Here is a 17,639-nt window from a genome sequence, read left to right as displayed (position 1 = left end):
AGAGAGAGAGAGAGAGAGAGAGAGAGAGAGAGAGAGAGAGAGAGGCAGGGTGAGGCTATAAACTCTCAAAGCCCTCCCCCAGTGACATACTTCCTCCAGCAGGACTCCATGTCCTAAAGGTTTCATAACCTCCCCACACAGCACCACCTACTGGGGACCAAGTGTTCAAATTCATGAGCCTATGAGGGGCATTTCTCATTCAAACCACCACACTCCTCTCATTGTTTGGTTTTAAAAGTTCTTTATATATTCTACTTTTAAAATAAATTTAAAGTATATGGCAAGATATTTGAATATTTGTGGTAACAGTCTCCTGTAAAATAGGTCTTTTATAAGTATTTCCTTCCAGTTATAGTTTCTCTTTTAATTTTCTTGGTAATATCACTAAAAACAATGCATTTTTAATTTTAATGAATTCCACCGTATCATGGACTGTGCCTTTGGTGCCATAGCTAAACCATCACTGGTAAACCCACGATCATCTAGATTTTCCCCCATGTTATTGTCTAGGAATTTTATAGTTTTGACTTTTATTTATTTTTTCTTCCAGAGAATCAAATCGTTTATTGATTACACATGATAATGGATGATACACGAGCTTCATTCCCATCTAATATTTTATCTGGTACCATGATTCAATTTAGATATTGCGCAGGATGTGCCAACAACCATTTTTTATAAACAAATAATTCTGTGATGTTGCTTGGGTGACCCTTCAATGGTGAAACTCATTAAGGTCACAATAGTAACTGTCAGTTCAACTACACCAAGGTTTGTGACGACAACAGCTTCTCCACCCATGTAATCATAAATAAATTTCAAATGGAACCTGGCATCACTCTGAAGGAATTCTAACTTCACACTGTTGGAGAAGTGTACCAAGATGGCTTCAGAGTAGACTAACTTTATACAGCACATTAAAAAAAACAAAAAAGACATTTATTCAGCGTCATGATCAGACTATTAAATTTAGCAATCAACAGCATGGGTGAGTTTTGACTTTTAGAAGTTCATAACAAATCTTGGGTTGAATTTTGTAAAGAAAGAAGATCTGTGTTCAGCTTTATCTACTTAATTCATTAATCAATTGATTTGCATGTGAATGTCCTAAGGATCTTGGCGCTTTTCCTTCATTATGTTGTTATGTTGTTTTTCCTCTTTGTCAAAGATCATTTGCAAATATTGTTGTGGATCTGACCTTTGAACTCGCCCTGGTTGACTATAACTTTACAGTAGCCCCTGAAGACAGATAATATTAGTCTTCTGACTTAATTTTTCTCTTTCAATAGTATATTGTTTATTCTGGGTCTGTTGCCTCTCATATGAAGTCCATATCTATTTTCCAATATATACAAAATAACTTGGGCAGGTACTGACTATGATTGCCTTAAAGCTATAGGACTTTCTTATTCATAAACATGGAATTTGATTTGCTTCACCAGAGTTTTGTAGATTTTCTTACACAGAGTCTATATCTATTTTATCAGATTTCTAATAACTTGGTTTTAGCTGCTAATGTAAATTATATTGTTTTTAAACTTTAAATTCTACTTGTCCATTGTTTGTATAGAAGGAAGTAACTGATTTTTGTATATTACCTTTGGATCCTGCAGCCTTACAATGGCTGCTTATTCATTCCAGGAGTTTTTGTTGAATTTTCAGGTTTCTACACAGATAACCATGCTAACTATAAAAGCATATTTTAATTTCTTCCTTTTCAGTCAGTACAGTGTTTCTTTCTTTCATCCTCTTTCTTCCTTCCTTGTCCTTCCTTCCTTTCCTTCCTTCCTTGTCCTTCCTTCCTTCGTTCCTTCCTTCCTTCCTTCCTTGTCCTTCCTTCCTTCCTCCCTTCCTTCCTTGTCCTTCCTTCCTTCCTCCCTTCCTTCCTTGTCCTTCCTTCCTTCCTTCCTTCCTTCCTTGGCCTTTCTTTCTTTCTTTCTTTCTTTCTTTCTTTCTTTTTTTCTTTCTTTCTTCTTGTCTTATTGCATCAGCTATGACTGCAAAGCTGAAAGGCGTGGCGAGAACCATCATCTTTGCCTTCCTCTTGGTCTTAAAGGGAAGGATCCTAGTTTATTGCCATTTGGGATCATATGGCTATAAAGGATTTTTAAAAAGTGTTTATTTTTATTTTATGTGTTTTGCTTGCATGTATGTAGCTGTTACCTGTGTATGCAATCCACAGAGGCCAGAAGAGGGCATCAGATTCTTTGGAACTGGAGTTACAGAGTGCTGTTAGCCACAATGTAGATGCTGGGAACTGCACCAGGGTCATCTGTAAGAGCAGACAGAGCTCTTAACAATAGAGCCATCGCTCCAGCCCCAGCTGTAGGGGGGTTTTGTAAATATTTTTTATCAGTTGAAAGGAAATTCCCCTTTCTTCTACGATTTTTCTTCTTTAAGCTGTTGAAGACGTTCTTGTTTGTTGACTATTAAGCTGTCATTGTTGGCTTCAGTGGTCAACTTGACACATCAGGGAAGAGGGAACCTCAAGTGAGGAATTTCTTCCATCAGACTGGCCTGTGGCCATGTCTGTGGGGCTTTTCCTCGATTGCTAATTGATGGAGGAGGGTCCAACCCACTATGGGTGGTGCCATCTGGGACAGTTGGGCCTGGGCTGTGTAAGAAAAGTGTCTGAGCAAGCCAGAGGAGCAAATCAGTAAACAGCGTTCCTCCACAGTAACTGCTTCAGTTTCTGCCTTTCAGATTCCTGCCTTCAGTTCTTGTCTTAGCTTCCTTTGATGATGTAAGTTGCTAATGGTGAGAATGTTTTATCACAGCAAGCAAGATCAAACTAGAACATAAACCATCCTCATATACCTTGAACAGATCCCATTTGTGTGTGAGGTCTAATTCATTTTATATATCATTGGACTCGGTTTGATAATATTTTGTTGGGATGTTTTGCATCTGTGTTCATGAGGGACATGGTCTATCGTGCTCTCTTGTAATGTCTCTATCTAGTCAATGCATTTGCAAGTATTTCCTGTGCTTTTACCTTCTGAAAGAGATCACAGAGAATTGATATAATTTCTTCCTTTAATTCACTAATAAACCCATATGAACCTAGCACTTTCTTTTGTGAAGTTACTAATTAATGATTCAGTTTCTTTAACAGCTGCAGATGTATTCAGATGGACTAGTTCTTCTTGTTGAGTTGTGTGAGTTTTGGTAAACTGCTTTTCAAAGAATTGATCCATTCAGCTAGGTTCACTAATTCATAGTGAACATGGAATTATTCACGATGTTGCTTTATCATTGTGCTTTATTACCTTTGTGGTCTGTAGAGATGTTCGTTTTCATTTCTACCTAGAGCCTTATTGATACGACTTTATTGATTCTTGTCTATCAGCTTCTTTTTATGGCTCATTGGTTTCTCCTCTTATACGCTATTCTGGTTTGCTTTCTGTGGTTGTAATAAACACCATGACCAAAAGCAACTTGGGGAGGAAAGGGTTTATGTCAGTCTACACTTCCAGGTCACAGAACATCACTGCGGGAAGTCGGGGCAGGAACTCAAGCAGGAAGTATAAAGGAATTGCTGCTTACTGACTCCCTCCCTCCTGGCTCATGTTCAGCCAGCTTCCTTATAACCTGTCCAAGGGTGGCACTGCCCGCAGTGGGCTGGGCTCTCCCACATCAATCAACAATCAAGACAATTCTTCACAGACATGGCCATAGGCCAATCTGATCTGGGAAATCCCTCAATCAAAACTCTTTCTTCCCAGGTGACTATTGGCTGTATTGAGTTGACACTAAAAAGTAACCAGAACATTGCCTGCCTGTCTTCTCCTCACAGGATCGAATTTCATCTTCTTTTTCTAGTTTCCTCAAGTGAAAGCTGCGATTGTCTCTAACTTTCCCCCTCTTCTACACCCACTAAGTTCCCCTGTAAGCACTGTTTGTGCCGCACCCTTCACATTTGGATTATGTGTAATTTCATTTTGATTTTCATTCAAATGAAATTTAAAAGTCTCTTGACGCTTCCCTGTTGGCCTATCTGTTACTTAAAGTGTTCTGCTTACTTTGAAATTTTCCAGGTCTCTTTCTATAGTTGATTTCTAGTTTAATCCTACTTCAGTCAAAGCACAGATACTGTAACATCCGTATTCTTTTTTGTCTGGGGGTTCCAAGTCCTTGGTATAAAATGTGGCCTCTCCGATGACTATTCCATATGAGCTTGATTGAGAATGTCTATTTTGCTGTTGCTGAAGAGTCCATAGAACCTCGCATCTCTTGATGCCCTGTTGTTAGGTGTTTAGATGTTAAGGATTATTGCTGACCCCTTTACTGCTCTGTAATGTCCTTTATTCCTTTATTCTTTTTCTTGCTCCAAAGTCATCCCTGTCTGTCATTTCTGCAGGTACCCCTGCTTTCCTTGATTATTATTTGAATGACTTTGAGTTTGAGTCCTATATTTCATTTATTATTTTTTCTTTTATGTGTATGAGTGTATTGCCTGCCCATATGTACATGCACCCTTGTCATGCAATGCCTGTAGAAGTCAGAAGAGGGCATCAAATTCCCCTGGAACTGGAGTTACCAACAGTTGTTAGCTACTATGTGGGTGTTGGGAATCAAACCTGGGCCCTCTGCAAGAGCAGCCAGTGCTCTTAATCACTGAGACATCTGTCTGGCCCCGTCAATGTCCTTTATTTTTTTTAAGGCAAACTTTCCAAAGCATATATATTTGAAACATTTTTAGACATGTCAGAAATGTATCTGTCAAAACTAATATCTATTGATTCCATCTATTAAGTTGAGAATTTTATTTTTTTTCTTTCTTTGACAAATCCTGAGTGTCATCTTGTAAATACACATAATTCCTTTGGGGCCCAATGAAGGTGAAGATGCTGAGCTCATTTAGTGAGTGCTCCCTAAGGGACACAATGTAAAGAAATCAAAGTGGTTGTGTAACACATGTGCCAAAACTTCTTAAACAAAGTATGACTTGTACTTTGTCCAGCTTAGGAGACTGGCAGCGGATTTGGAAGCAGCTGACTGATGCGACTTGGAGCTCTGTGAACACATCTTTGATGGTCTTCAGCTTTCATTTAGGCATCTTGAGAAAGTCATCTTGTGTCCTCCAACCATATTTAAAATCAGGCGTTTATCAAGGCTTGACTCTAGGCCAGATGCAGAACTAGACATTTCATGTCCACCTCTGCCCTTAATCTTACACAAATATTCAGAGATGGGCAGAATCAGCCCTGTTCTGCAGATTATGAAACTCGACTGAAGACAGAGCTATGTGCCTAAGGCCACAGTCACCAAATGGCAGTAATTTCATGTAACTCTGACTCCTGCTGACTCCAAGCTGTGCTAATCACAATACTGACATTCTCTGATTCATGGGGGCTCAACTTAAGGAACTATCACCTCTGTGTTGTATAGGTCTCATCCTTAAAACCTTTCTGTTTTTCATTCAACATAATATTCTATAAGTTACATGATAAACTCATGCTTTATTACAAAGTAGGTTTCACATTAGAGGATTTTGCCCAACTGTAGCTACTCCCCGTGCCCCTGTTGGTGTGATGCAGGTGTGGGTTTTGTCAAAACAAAGAAGGAGAACCTGCCTGGGCAAAGGGAGCCCTTGGCCTCTCCTCTTGCTGGCCTCTGCTATATTCCCCACCTCCAGCCCCGCTCTCTCAGTCTCTTCCTCTCTAGAGACTGGAAGACCTTCAGACAACCAGGCCTCTCCTTGTAGCTGTTCTCACTTGTTGAAAGGGGCAAGGTCTACATACCATGCACACAGAGAGGGACAGAGAGAGTGCGAGAGAGATGCAGAGAGAGAAAGAGACAGAGAGAGAAAATAAATATAATAAAGTAAAACGTTACTCAAACATTGGCTTGATACTAGAACCTTAAAGGGGAATAAGCATTGCTCAGCTTCCCCTGGAAAAGAAGTCTCACCACAGATGGAAAATTTATTTTTAAAAAGAAAATGAGAATATAAGAGATGTTAAAAGGATATGGGAATGGAGATATTTTCCAAAATAAACAGAAAAAATGAGAAAGCCTAAGCAAGGGATGAAGGTCTGTGTAGGTCTGTTATGATATATAAAGGATGAGACGAAATAATATACACATAATCTTAAAATTTCTATGGTCATAATTTAGTCAACTAGTTTAAGGAACAAAATATATATCTAGTTAAGGTTTATCTGGGACTATTTGGTTTTTTACTCAAGCCTTATCTACATAGCACATGACAATTAAAAGTACCAGACTGGTGGAACTAACCTTATTGGATATTTAACAGCCACAGTTTGAGGCCTATACTAATATGGTCAGACTGACTTAAAAGACAGTTTTTGCCTCTTGCCCTCCAAGGTCGATTAAGTTCCAGGGGACTATGGAACATCTCTCAAAATGTCCTGTAACTGTGGTGAGTCACCTGTCCTCTTGTTCATGGAGGACATGGAGACCCCACGAGATGGACTTGAATCAGTATCCAGTCTGCAAAGAGGAGGGTCAACTCAGAAGAAACATCTCTTCCATGCTTCCAAGTGAAGCCAGCCATGGTTGAGCAGGACCTTTGACTTATCTTCACATAGATGGAACTGGTAAAAGAAAGGAGCCAGGAGCTCCTCCCAAGCCCATGTGACCCCTAAGGAACAGATCGTCAAACAACCTTAAGTGTAAAAATAAATTCGGGCCAACTGTATGTGATCAATATATTTCTTTAAGAGTTCAAGGGATTTCACTTCCCAGACATTAGGCTTAAGTCCAGATAAAAAGTTATTTAGACAATTTCTCATAGATGATTTTGTTCCTAATCAGAAAATGCTGCTCAGATGTAAGACTTCAAATCTTGGACTGCAATACTCTAGTGCCCACCTGGAGCTAAGGGAGACAACCTGCTATTTTTTTTAGAATGACACTTAAATTTGTTTTCTCCCTGTATCTAGAAGCCTTTGAGAGGGAACTGACACTGATCCTAACCACTCTAATACCTATCAAAATGCCTAAAAGCAAATCTTGAATCCATCAATCTCGAGTCCAGCCTTGGCAGACAAAAGAAAAATGAGGAGGAACCCAATAGAGGGATGCTTTTGGAAGCCCTTGTCAAGAAATCCCAATGGACTCTAATATGAACATTTGAAAATTGCCCTGCTCTGACTTTTTTCTAGTTCCCTAACTTGTAATGCTAATTGAACTCAGAGATCTACCTGCCTCCGCCTCCCATGTACTGGGACTAAAGGCGTGCACCACCATGCCTGGCTCAGAAATGCTACTTTACCATTGCGTTCCTTCATAGATGACTCTTATTTTTGTAATTAAAAATTATGCTATTATGGAAGAAGCCAAAGCAGTCTGTGTCCCAATTCCCTATCCGCAAGTTGGGTAACCGCTTCAGAGGATAGTGTGATAAGAATAAGAGGTAGGAATTGTCTGGGCAGTTAGGGTATAAAGACCCCAAAGAAAAGTAACCTGTTTCTTGGCTAAAACTCACAATGTCCTTGGACCTCTTAGCCATCTACTCTGTTTCACAGGTTAAAAATGTCAAAATTATTTGGGAGCTTTTATCTAATTGTGGTCGTATGAATGAAAATGTCCCCCATAGGCTCCAAGTGTTTGGACATTTTGTTCCCAGATGATGGCACTGTTTTGGGAGGTTTTAGAAGGTGTGGCTATCCTGGAGGAAACACATCACTGGGGGTGGGCTTACAGAGTTCTTAAGCCTTGCCAGATCTCCAGTCACCCTCTTGCTTCCTGTGCCTGTGTGATGATGTGAGAGCTTAGCTTCTGCTGCTCCTGCTCCAGCCACCATACCTCCCCGCCAAGACAGACTGTAATTCCCCTGGAACTGTAAGCTCAAATAAACTCTTCCTTCTATTAATTGCTTGGGTCAATGTTTTTATCACAGCAACAGAAAAGTGACTAATACACTAATCCTTAAAAGATTTTAAGGTTACTTCTTCAGAGGGGGGAATGTTAGAGTAGCCAAAAGCCCCATAAAAAATAAATCAATCAAAAAAGAAGAAAGGGTACATGAAGTTATCAGAAAAAAGTGATGGGGAGATATGGCAGGATTTGGAGGGGAGGCAGTGGGCATGGATTTGATCAAAATACCTTATATGCATGCATGAAATTCCCAATAAATTATTTACTTTTAAAAAATCCATATTTCAGGGCTGGAGAGATGGCTCAGTGTTTAAGAACACTGGCTGTTCTTACAGAAGACCGAGGTTCGAATCCTGGCACTCACACGGCAGCTAACAACTGTCTGTAACTCCAGTTCCAGGGGATCCGACAGACTCTTCTGTTTTCTGCGGGCATTGTACAAGTCAGAGATGTAAAGGGAAACAGATACTGAGAAAATCCAGAGAACACAGGACACACTAAAAAATTCATATTTCACTGAAGTGGAAAATCTAAAATAAATGGATGAAATTTTGGATATGAACGACCTACCAAAGTTAAATCAAGATGAAGGAAATAATTTAAATGGACCCAAAACAACCAATTAGATAGAAGCAGTAATTTAAAATCTCCCCACTTAAAAAAAAATCCCAGGAAATAATGAGTTTGGTACAGAATTGTACCAAACCTTCAAAGAAGGTTTACTGATACTACCCAAACTATTTGTAAAGTATAAAAGAAAAGAACATTCCCAAATTGTTTTTAAGAAGGCAGTATGACACTAATATGAAAACCAGACAAGGATCCAACCAAGAATAAAATTAAAATAAATCTCTCTGATGAACATAGATGCAAATTTACAGGTAAATGGACAGAACTGGAAACAATCATCCTGAGGTAACCCAGATCCAGAAACAAACTTGTATAGTTGTCCCTTGGTGTTTGGGGAAAGAGGTTTTAGGACCCCTATGGACAAAAAGAAATCCATGGATTTTCAAGTCATTTATATAAAACTGTATAGTGTTTGCATATAACTCATGTACATCTTTTCATATACCTTTAGTCTTTTCCTGGAGACATAATATCCAAATACAGTGTAAATCTATGTAAGTAATTCCTATATTGTACTTTTTAAGGGGCAGTGGGAAGCCTAACACATTCTTCCTCGAGGATTTCTTTAGTTAATACTATTCCTTAGACCTCAGCTTCCCTATGCAAAAATGAATGTCATGTTCTAGGACCCAGTTAGGGTTTGCTTTCTGTTGTAACAGGAGCTTGAAAAAATCATCTTAAATAAATAAACGAACTTATTTTTCCTTGTACATAGGGTGAAAGGGTGAGCAGTTTAAGTCCACACTGGTGACTCACCAGTGTCACTGATGCACCAGGATCCTTATCATTTTGTGTCGTTATCCTTAATTCACTGCCTCTGTCCTCAGGATAGCATCATGGTTGTTGGGACCCCACCACCATCTTATATTCCCCGACACTGACGTTGTGAGGGAAAGGAGCAAAAGGCACAGCCGGTTCAGGGAATGTTCTCTAAGCTCCAGCAGCATCTCCTTATGTCTATTGGTCCAAGGAGGCACATGTATTTGTAGCTAGATATTTGAAAAGATATCCATTTTGTGCAAGCACATTGCCACCCCCTAAACTCAAATAGGGTTCTGTCGATAAAGAAAAAGGGAAAGATGACTATTTGGTGAGGAATTCCAGACTCTGTTACCAACATGTGATAAATCAACTTGTGCTTTTCTGCTGCTAAGGATGTCCATTATTCACGAATCTGAAAGTGAATGCCCATTTCTGTAGCCCAATTACTGCATTCGAAGCAAAAATATGCAGTGTTGTCGGTACAGTGGTGATACAACTGCCTTCCAGTGCCAGAATGTTCTCCAGGTGTGCTGGACCACTGACAGGCTCACAGATTCACAGGACTGAATTAGAGGCCAGAGACTATGGACCATTCTTCACAGGCTTTCATTGTGCTCTGAGCTGGTCCAGCCCAGGGAAGAACTCATGACACCACTAACCCATTCCTTCCAGTGGGTCACCACAGGAAGCCTCTTCTTCATGATGTCATGGATTCACCCCATGTGAATATAGCAAATGATGTCATCACCATTTCATAGGTAGGAGGACAGAGTGTGAGAGTGACTGGCCACACTCAGTCAGTGGTAGGGCTGTGTGATAGTTTGGATAGATGTCCTCCATTGGTTCAAGTATTTAAACACTTGGTTCTCAGTTGATGGTGATATTTGGGGAGGTTATGGATTCTTTAGGAGGTGAGCCCTGATGGAGGAAATATGTTGTTGAGGTGGGCTTTGAGAGTTTGTAGCCTCACCACACTTCCAGTTCACTTTCTCTGTTTCCTGAGGAATGGAAATGTGATCTCTCAGCTTCCTGCTCTGGCCACTTGCTGCCATGCCTCCCTACCATTATGGACTCCCCCTCTGGAACTGTAAGTCGAAATAAATTCTTTCTCCCATAAGTTGCCCTTTGGTCATAGTATTTCATCACAGTAACAAAAACTAACTAATACAAATCGGGGTTCTCAATCATCTGACTCTGAATCCAAGTCCTTCCTTTACACCGTCTGTAATAACAATCTGTATCCACGTGCCTTCTAATGTCAAACCCATCTTTTCTCTTCCAGCTCATTGGGTCCTCTTAATAATCCTGTAAGGTAAGCACTCATGAACATGTCCAGCCTTTAGCTGGAAACTGAGGCACCATGGTGGTTAAGTAGTAGGGCCAGGACTTGAACCCAGCACTTTAAGTTCATAACAAAGCTCTTTATATTGTAATGAGTTCCCCCAAATACAGCCATCTGGACTCCTGGGAGCTCTCAAAACAGGTTCAGGACAGAGGCTAGGGCAAGCATTCACACAGCCTGGGGTTGCAGTAAGAGGCCTGTTTCTCTATGACCCCCACGTCCCCTGCAGGGCCACGAAGCCCCCATACTCCCGGGTGAACCACCAGGCATCCGTCAGCAGCCTCAGTGTAAATCACATAAAGGAGAATCGCCCTGAGAAATGTTTCCTTTTCCCATGGGATGTGTTTGACACAAGATAAAGGGCGAGGGGAGAAAACAAACTTTGTAAGGCCATGCTGGGGGTGTGTGCTTGCTCTCCCTAACCCCAGCATCCTACCCCCACCACACTCGTGCATGGGAAGACACCTAGGACTCCCTTCCATAAACTTCCCTCTCACGGGGATTTCTTTCTGCAGACCATTTCCCCCAGGGGCAATCATCTGGTGACCTTCTTGACTTGGTATCCTAGGCCCTACTGCCATTGTAAATGGGCAAAGGCTCAGACCCTGCTAAGTTAGAGCAAGAAAGACTGAGCCTGAGGCAGCTTTGCTTCCCAGAAACCTAAATATGTGCTGTGTAAATTAGTGTCATCATCGACTGATTAAACACCTGAGAGAAACAGCCTGCGGGGAGGAATTATGTCGTTACTCAGTTTCAGTATATTTGGGCCATGGTTGTTCAGGCCTGTGTGTGAGCCTCATGGAGATGGGGACCTGTGGCAGACAGAGAGCAGAGTGAGGCAGGAAGGGGCTTGGTGTCACCGTGTTAAGGCGGAATCTACCCAGAGCTCAGGGGCGCTGCCCCAGGCCCTGCTGACCTACTCCTCTGGCCCTGTTGCCCTCCTCCCTCCCTGGACAGTGCCCCATCCTGTGAGGCAGAGGGAAGGGATGGGGAAAGATGTAAGTCTGAGGTTGAGTGAATGGTTTCAGACCTGTGAATGCCTCAGTTTCCAGCTCTGTAAAATAGGCAGAATGGCTCGGTTTCTGTCGGCTCACCAGTGTGCACCACAGGGTACGGGTGACTCCTTCTTCTTGCAGCATGGAGATCATTTAGAAGCACTTCAGGCCACGTCCCTCTGCCTTCTTCCCCGTTGATGCTGGCTTTCCCATGACTGTGACAAAAGACCAGAGACAAAGCAACTTATGAGGAGGAAAGACCAGGTTAGGGAACCTGAGCCAGGAGGACTGTGACTGTGAGGCCAGCCTGAGCTACACAGTGAAATCCTGTATCACAGAACCAAGCTGGGTGGGCACAGCATGCATTTCGGCTCAAGAGTTCATAGATTTCTGTCCATGGTCGATGGTGCATTGGCTCTATTTTTAAAAATTAATTATTTATTTTTACTTTGTGTGTATGAGTGTCTTGCTTGCAGGTATGTAAGTGCACCCATGTCATGCAATGTCTGTGGAGGCAAGAAGAGGGTGTTGGATCCCCTGGAACTGGAGCTGTTAGGTACCATGTGGATATTAGGACTCAAACCTGGGTCCTCCATGAGAGCAGTCGGTTCTCTTAACCACAGAGCCCGCTCTCCATCCCCAGCTCTGTTGTTTATGTTTTGTGGGAAGGCGGAACATCATGGTAGAGACCCTGTGGCACAGCAATGCTGCTCACCTCATGGAGGCTGGGAAGAGCGGGAAGGGGGCTCCCAATAGTCTTTCAAGAATACATTCCCAACGAACCAACTCCCTTCCACTAGCCCCTCTTCTTGAAGGTTCTATCACTACCAACAGCACAGTTTGGGGACCAAGCCCTCAACAAAGGGAACTTAAGGTACAACCCATTATGCTGTTTTGCAGTGGGAGTGGGCTCAGGGGATGAATTATAAAGTTATGCTGCATAAGCCAGAATTCACACAATTCTGTGGAGACAAACCCCATTGGATTCCCAATCTGAATGGAATCTAAAGGTTAGCTCACAATAAAGCTATCAAAATGGAGTAGGGGGCTGGGGAAATGGCTCAGTTCATAAAGTGCTTGCCATACAAGCATGAGGACCTGACTTCAGATCCCCCAGCACCCATGTAAAAAACTGGGTACAGCAGCACACACCTATAATTCCATCACTGGGGAGGCAGAGACAGGAGCATCCCTGGAGCTGTATTGGTGAGCTCTAGTTCAGTGTGAGACCATTTTTTAAAAGAAATGAGGTGGGTGGGCACTGGAGAGATGGCTCAGTGGTTAAGAGCACTGGCTGCTCTTGCAGAGGGCCCAGATTCAATTATCAACACTCACATGGCAGCTAACAACCATCCATAATTCCAGTTCAAGGGGATCTGATGCCCTCTCTGACATCCGTGGGCATTGTATGACATGGGTGCACTCACACACATGCAGGCATAACACTCATACACACAGAATAAAAAAGTTATATTTTTTTAAATGAGGTGGAGAATGAGAAAGAATCTGACATTGTCCTCTGACTTCCACAGGCACATGAATATATGTGCATGTGTACCCTTCACACACACACAACACACACACACACACACAACACACACACACACACACAAATAGGAATCATGTTTGGATGAATGGTTTGGCACAGGAAATAAGGCATATCTAGCAGGGCATTCTGCCTTCTCTGAAGGTCACCCTCACTTCCCTAAGGATCACAATTCTGCTCTTCCAAGAGCCCTGTGATGTCAAAGGAAGCCCGAGATTGCTGTCTCAATTTTTGCAGGCTTGCAAACCAGGACTCGAGGACAGACAGCTTTGCCCAAATCACACAGTCAGTGGGATGGAACTGAGGTAAAGACAAGTCAGGGCTCTTCACCTGGACGTCAGGCTCTATGCGTAAGTTACAGTGAGTTCAGAACTGCACCCATCCTGTCTCCTAATGAAACCAGAAGCTCCTCCTCATGGTGCATAATTAGAACAGGAAGATGGCCATCGAAAGCAGATCCTCAGGGCTGGAGCACTGACTGCTCTTACAGAGGACCTGGGTTCGATTCCCAGCACCCACATGGCAGCTAACAATCATCCTTACTCCAGTTCCAGGGGATCTGACATCCTCTTCTGACCTCCTCGGGCATTGCACGACACAGGGGCATTTACACACATGCAGGCAATCCACTCAGACACATAAAATAAAAATAATAAATAAAAAAGAAAATAGATCCTGGGAATTTTAGTGAGCAGTGGGAAAGAGCGTATACAAATTATGAAATTATGCAATGAGGAAAATATGTCAGTCATAGTTTTTGCTTTGTGCAATATAATCTAGAATTGACTTGTCTATGGATCATTTTTCAGGCACAGTTTTATGATGGCCTTGTATGGCCAGCTTTGGCCTTTGGAAATATAATAATCTAATTGTCCTTTCATTCGTTGACCTAAGAGCTCGTCTGTTACCTCTCAGCCCTGAAACCTTTCTCCTTTGAAGCCCAGGACCCTCTTTCTTCATCTCCCTTGGTGGTTCTTCTTTCACTGCTGACTCAGAAAAGTCTTCCCCAGAGGACAGCTCTCTGTGTCATTACAGTGATACCCAAGCTTGATAAGATTCAATATCTTTGGCCAGGTTTGCCGTGTATTTCCTGAAGATGCCTCACAGTAAGAAGATGGGTTCATTTTAAAAGAGTCCACTCATAGGTGTCTGGTGTGGCATGATTTCCTCCTTGGTTTACTTCATCACTAAAGGCCTGGGCCAATGACTTTTTAGGTGACAAGGGCTGTTAGTGCTGCCTCTTGACACCTAACCAGCCTCAGGGGGCACAAGTTAGCTTAAATCATCATCACTATCATCATCATCATCATCACCATCACTATCATCACCATCACAATCTTTATCACCATCACCATCATTATCACCATTACCATCATCATTACCATCATCATCATTATCATCATCACCACCATCATCAATACCATCACCATCACCATCATCAACACTATCATCACCTTCACCACCACCACCACCACCACCATCATTATTTTGAGACAAGGTTTCATGATCCCAGGATGACTTCATACTTGGTATGCAGCTTAGAATGACCTTGAACTTCTGATCATCCCAAGAGTCGGGCTTACAGGCATGAACCACTGTGCCCTGTTTAGTGCTAGGGATGGAGCCCAGTTTTATTCTGGGTGATAAAATTGCTTTGGATCTAGAGAGGGTAGTTTTACAATACTATGCACTATGAATGCACCAAATGAAGGTGAATTGGTTATTTTGCTTATCTTTTTAATTAATTAATTAATTTATTTATTTATTATTATTTTTTTTGAGGCTCATTCTGTAGCCCAGGCTGGCTTCAAACTGATGGTGATCCTCCTGCCTCAGACTCCTGGATAGCTGGGATTACAGGCATGATTATCAGACCTGTTGAACTGCTTACTTTAAAATAGTTAATACGTGTCATAAATTTCACCTCAAAAAAAAGTTTAAAAGATTCTAGTTACTTTTGCTATGAATGTAAAACTGCTCTAAAAAAAAAAAATATCTTAAAGAAGGAAAAAAATACCAAATAACTATGGAAGAGATGACTAGGTGACCAGGCCAAGGGCAAAGCCTCTCTGTACATATTATGTTAACTTCCCTTTAGCCACTGACTTCCTTCAGGACAGAGGAACTAAGCAGATGGCAAGGGGCACACCTGCTCACCTGCTCTGTCACCTACGCTCCTAGCTTTGTGCTCCTCAGCTGAGCCACTTTCCACAACTGCATTTGGGTATGCTCAGCTGCCAGATGTCTGTCTTCCCCCCGTGAGCCTTGGGGCATCCTAATGACTCACTGATCTTTGGCCGCTGGATCAGCTTCATAGTGCCTAGCACAGAGCAAGAGCTGGAAAATCAGAAGAGCCCTGGTTCTAGTCTTCCAATCCTTAACTGTCTGTGCTACCTGGAGCAAGTAGCTGAACCTCTCTGAGCTTCAATTCCTGGGCTTCAGATCTTTGCTCAGTTGTCCTCCTCAGCTCTACAGGCAACTGTGAATCATGACCAGACTCCAAGGGGTTCTGGAACGTGTATATTGTGGTCCAGTAATGATGCTTGCGTGCATTTTTTTCAACACTTCTGGATGATTCTATTTGTTTGAGCAAAGGACACCACTCTCTCAGTCTTCTGGAATGAGTGGGGAGTTTTCCTCTTGTGCCCTCACGTCCCAAAATAACCTCTAAGGAAAGAGGGACATGTAAGAATAGACTGTCAGAGCCAGGCCTGGTGGTGCACACATCAGAAATTCAACTAACTAGCCAAGACTACATAGTGAGCTTGAGTCTAGCCTGGTCTACATGAGGTCTTATCTCAACACTCCCTTCCCCAAATGAGATCTTGATTCTGTGTCATCTGAAATGTATTTTCTTATGTGTGTGTGTGACGTGAATGCCTGCATGTATATTTGCTAGTGTGTGGGCACACAGGACTGTCAGGTACACATGTACATGCATATGTATGTGTTGGAGACCGGAAGTACATGACAGGAGCCCTCCTCCATCACTCTCAACTTTAGTTACTGAGACGGTGTCTTGTTGAACCCAGAGCTTGCTCATTCTGGCTAGTTTAGCTAGACAGCTTGCCCAAGGAACCCCGTCTTAGCTTTCCAAGTGCTGGGATTCAGGGGACCACCACACCTGCCCAGGGGATCTGAACTCTGGTCCTCAGGGTTGCCCTGAAAGTGCTTCATCCATTAAGCCATCTCTCCAGCCCAACGTTTTTAAACCTCTTTAAAGAACTGAGTGTGTGGGGCTGGCACTGGCTCTTGCAGAGGACCTGGGTTCGAATTCTAGCACCCACATCGTGGCTAACACCCAACCCTTCCAGGGGATCTGATGCCATCTTCTGACGTCCACGGGCATTTCATGACACGAGTGTACTTACATGTATGCAGGAAATGCACTCATACACATAAAATAAATATAAAGAAATTAATAAAATATTAAAAAAATAAAAAACAGGGTGCTTGCTTTCAGACCTCAGGCATGCATTTCCTTCTTTTGGTTTGAGCCCCCAGCAGCACACAGACCTGCAGCAACCTGAGTCCTCACACTTTGAGCCCTCCCCCACCACTGCTGCTCAGCCGGCTTCCAGGGGCTTTTCCCTCAGTGCGTGGGGAACCACCGCCATCTGGAACAGGTTAGCTTCACTCCTGCCTGGAAGCCTGGGGATGGACTAAATGACCCCTACCAATCCCTCTCTGTCCTCAGCCTCTCTAGTTACCTTCTTTTATTTCCAACGAGCACGCTTTCACGAGGGAAAAATGAATCCCGGGCTCCAGCTTCCCTTGGGAGTCAAAATGACTCCACTCTTCAGCCTGGGGAATCGGAGTTTCATGAGAGCAATCTCTCCATGGGCTGGAAGAGGAAACACAGCAACAACACACTATATATTTAGATTCTTCTAGCAGCACATGCTCCTGAAGTTCCGCATTCATGGGAGGCTGGGACCATGAACCCTCTTCCTGCTCCCCCTGGCCACCCCAGGACTCTTGATTGATTTCCCTGCTTGGTGCCCAAATGATCTTTCTACCTGGCAGGGCTGTAGGACGCTGATGATGCCACAGGCCATGCTGCCGGTGCCAGAGCTGTGTCCTTGGGAATGTTTTCTAGATGTTTCCTTCCCTCGGCTTTAGCTGTCAGTGTAGGGGATGAAACTCAAGGTCCTCTGCACGCAGAAAAGTCACAGGAAGAGGAAATGACCCCGAGCCCCTCAACCATTACCAACATTTTGCAATGCAACGCATCTGTCCATTTCTGCCTTTCCTTTCTCCTCCCATAGAACTTTAAAGAAATTCCTGATGGTGTGTCATTTAGCCCCTAAATACTTCCATATGTGACTCTCAATAGGGTAGGGGGAGGGAACAAGGAGGAATTTTTTACCTATGAAACCGAAATCTAAGGCAAAATAATTTCTTCTTATCATTTATTAGCTAGCTCAATTCAAAGGTCTCCTAGTGTCAAAATTTTTTAAAAACTCCCCAAAACAACAAAAAACCCCAGTGCTATTCTACATTTAACTTGTTCAAA

Source organism: Nannospalax galili, unplaced genomic scaffold (assembly GCF_000622305.1).
Source record: "Nannospalax galili isolate Female #2095 unplaced genomic scaffold, S.galili_v1.0 scaffold589, whole genome shotgun sequence".
Classification (NCBI taxonomy): domain Eukaryota; kingdom Metazoa; phylum Chordata; class Mammalia; order Rodentia; family Spalacidae; genus Nannospalax; species Nannospalax galili.
This window is presented reverse-complemented; position numbering follows the sequence as displayed.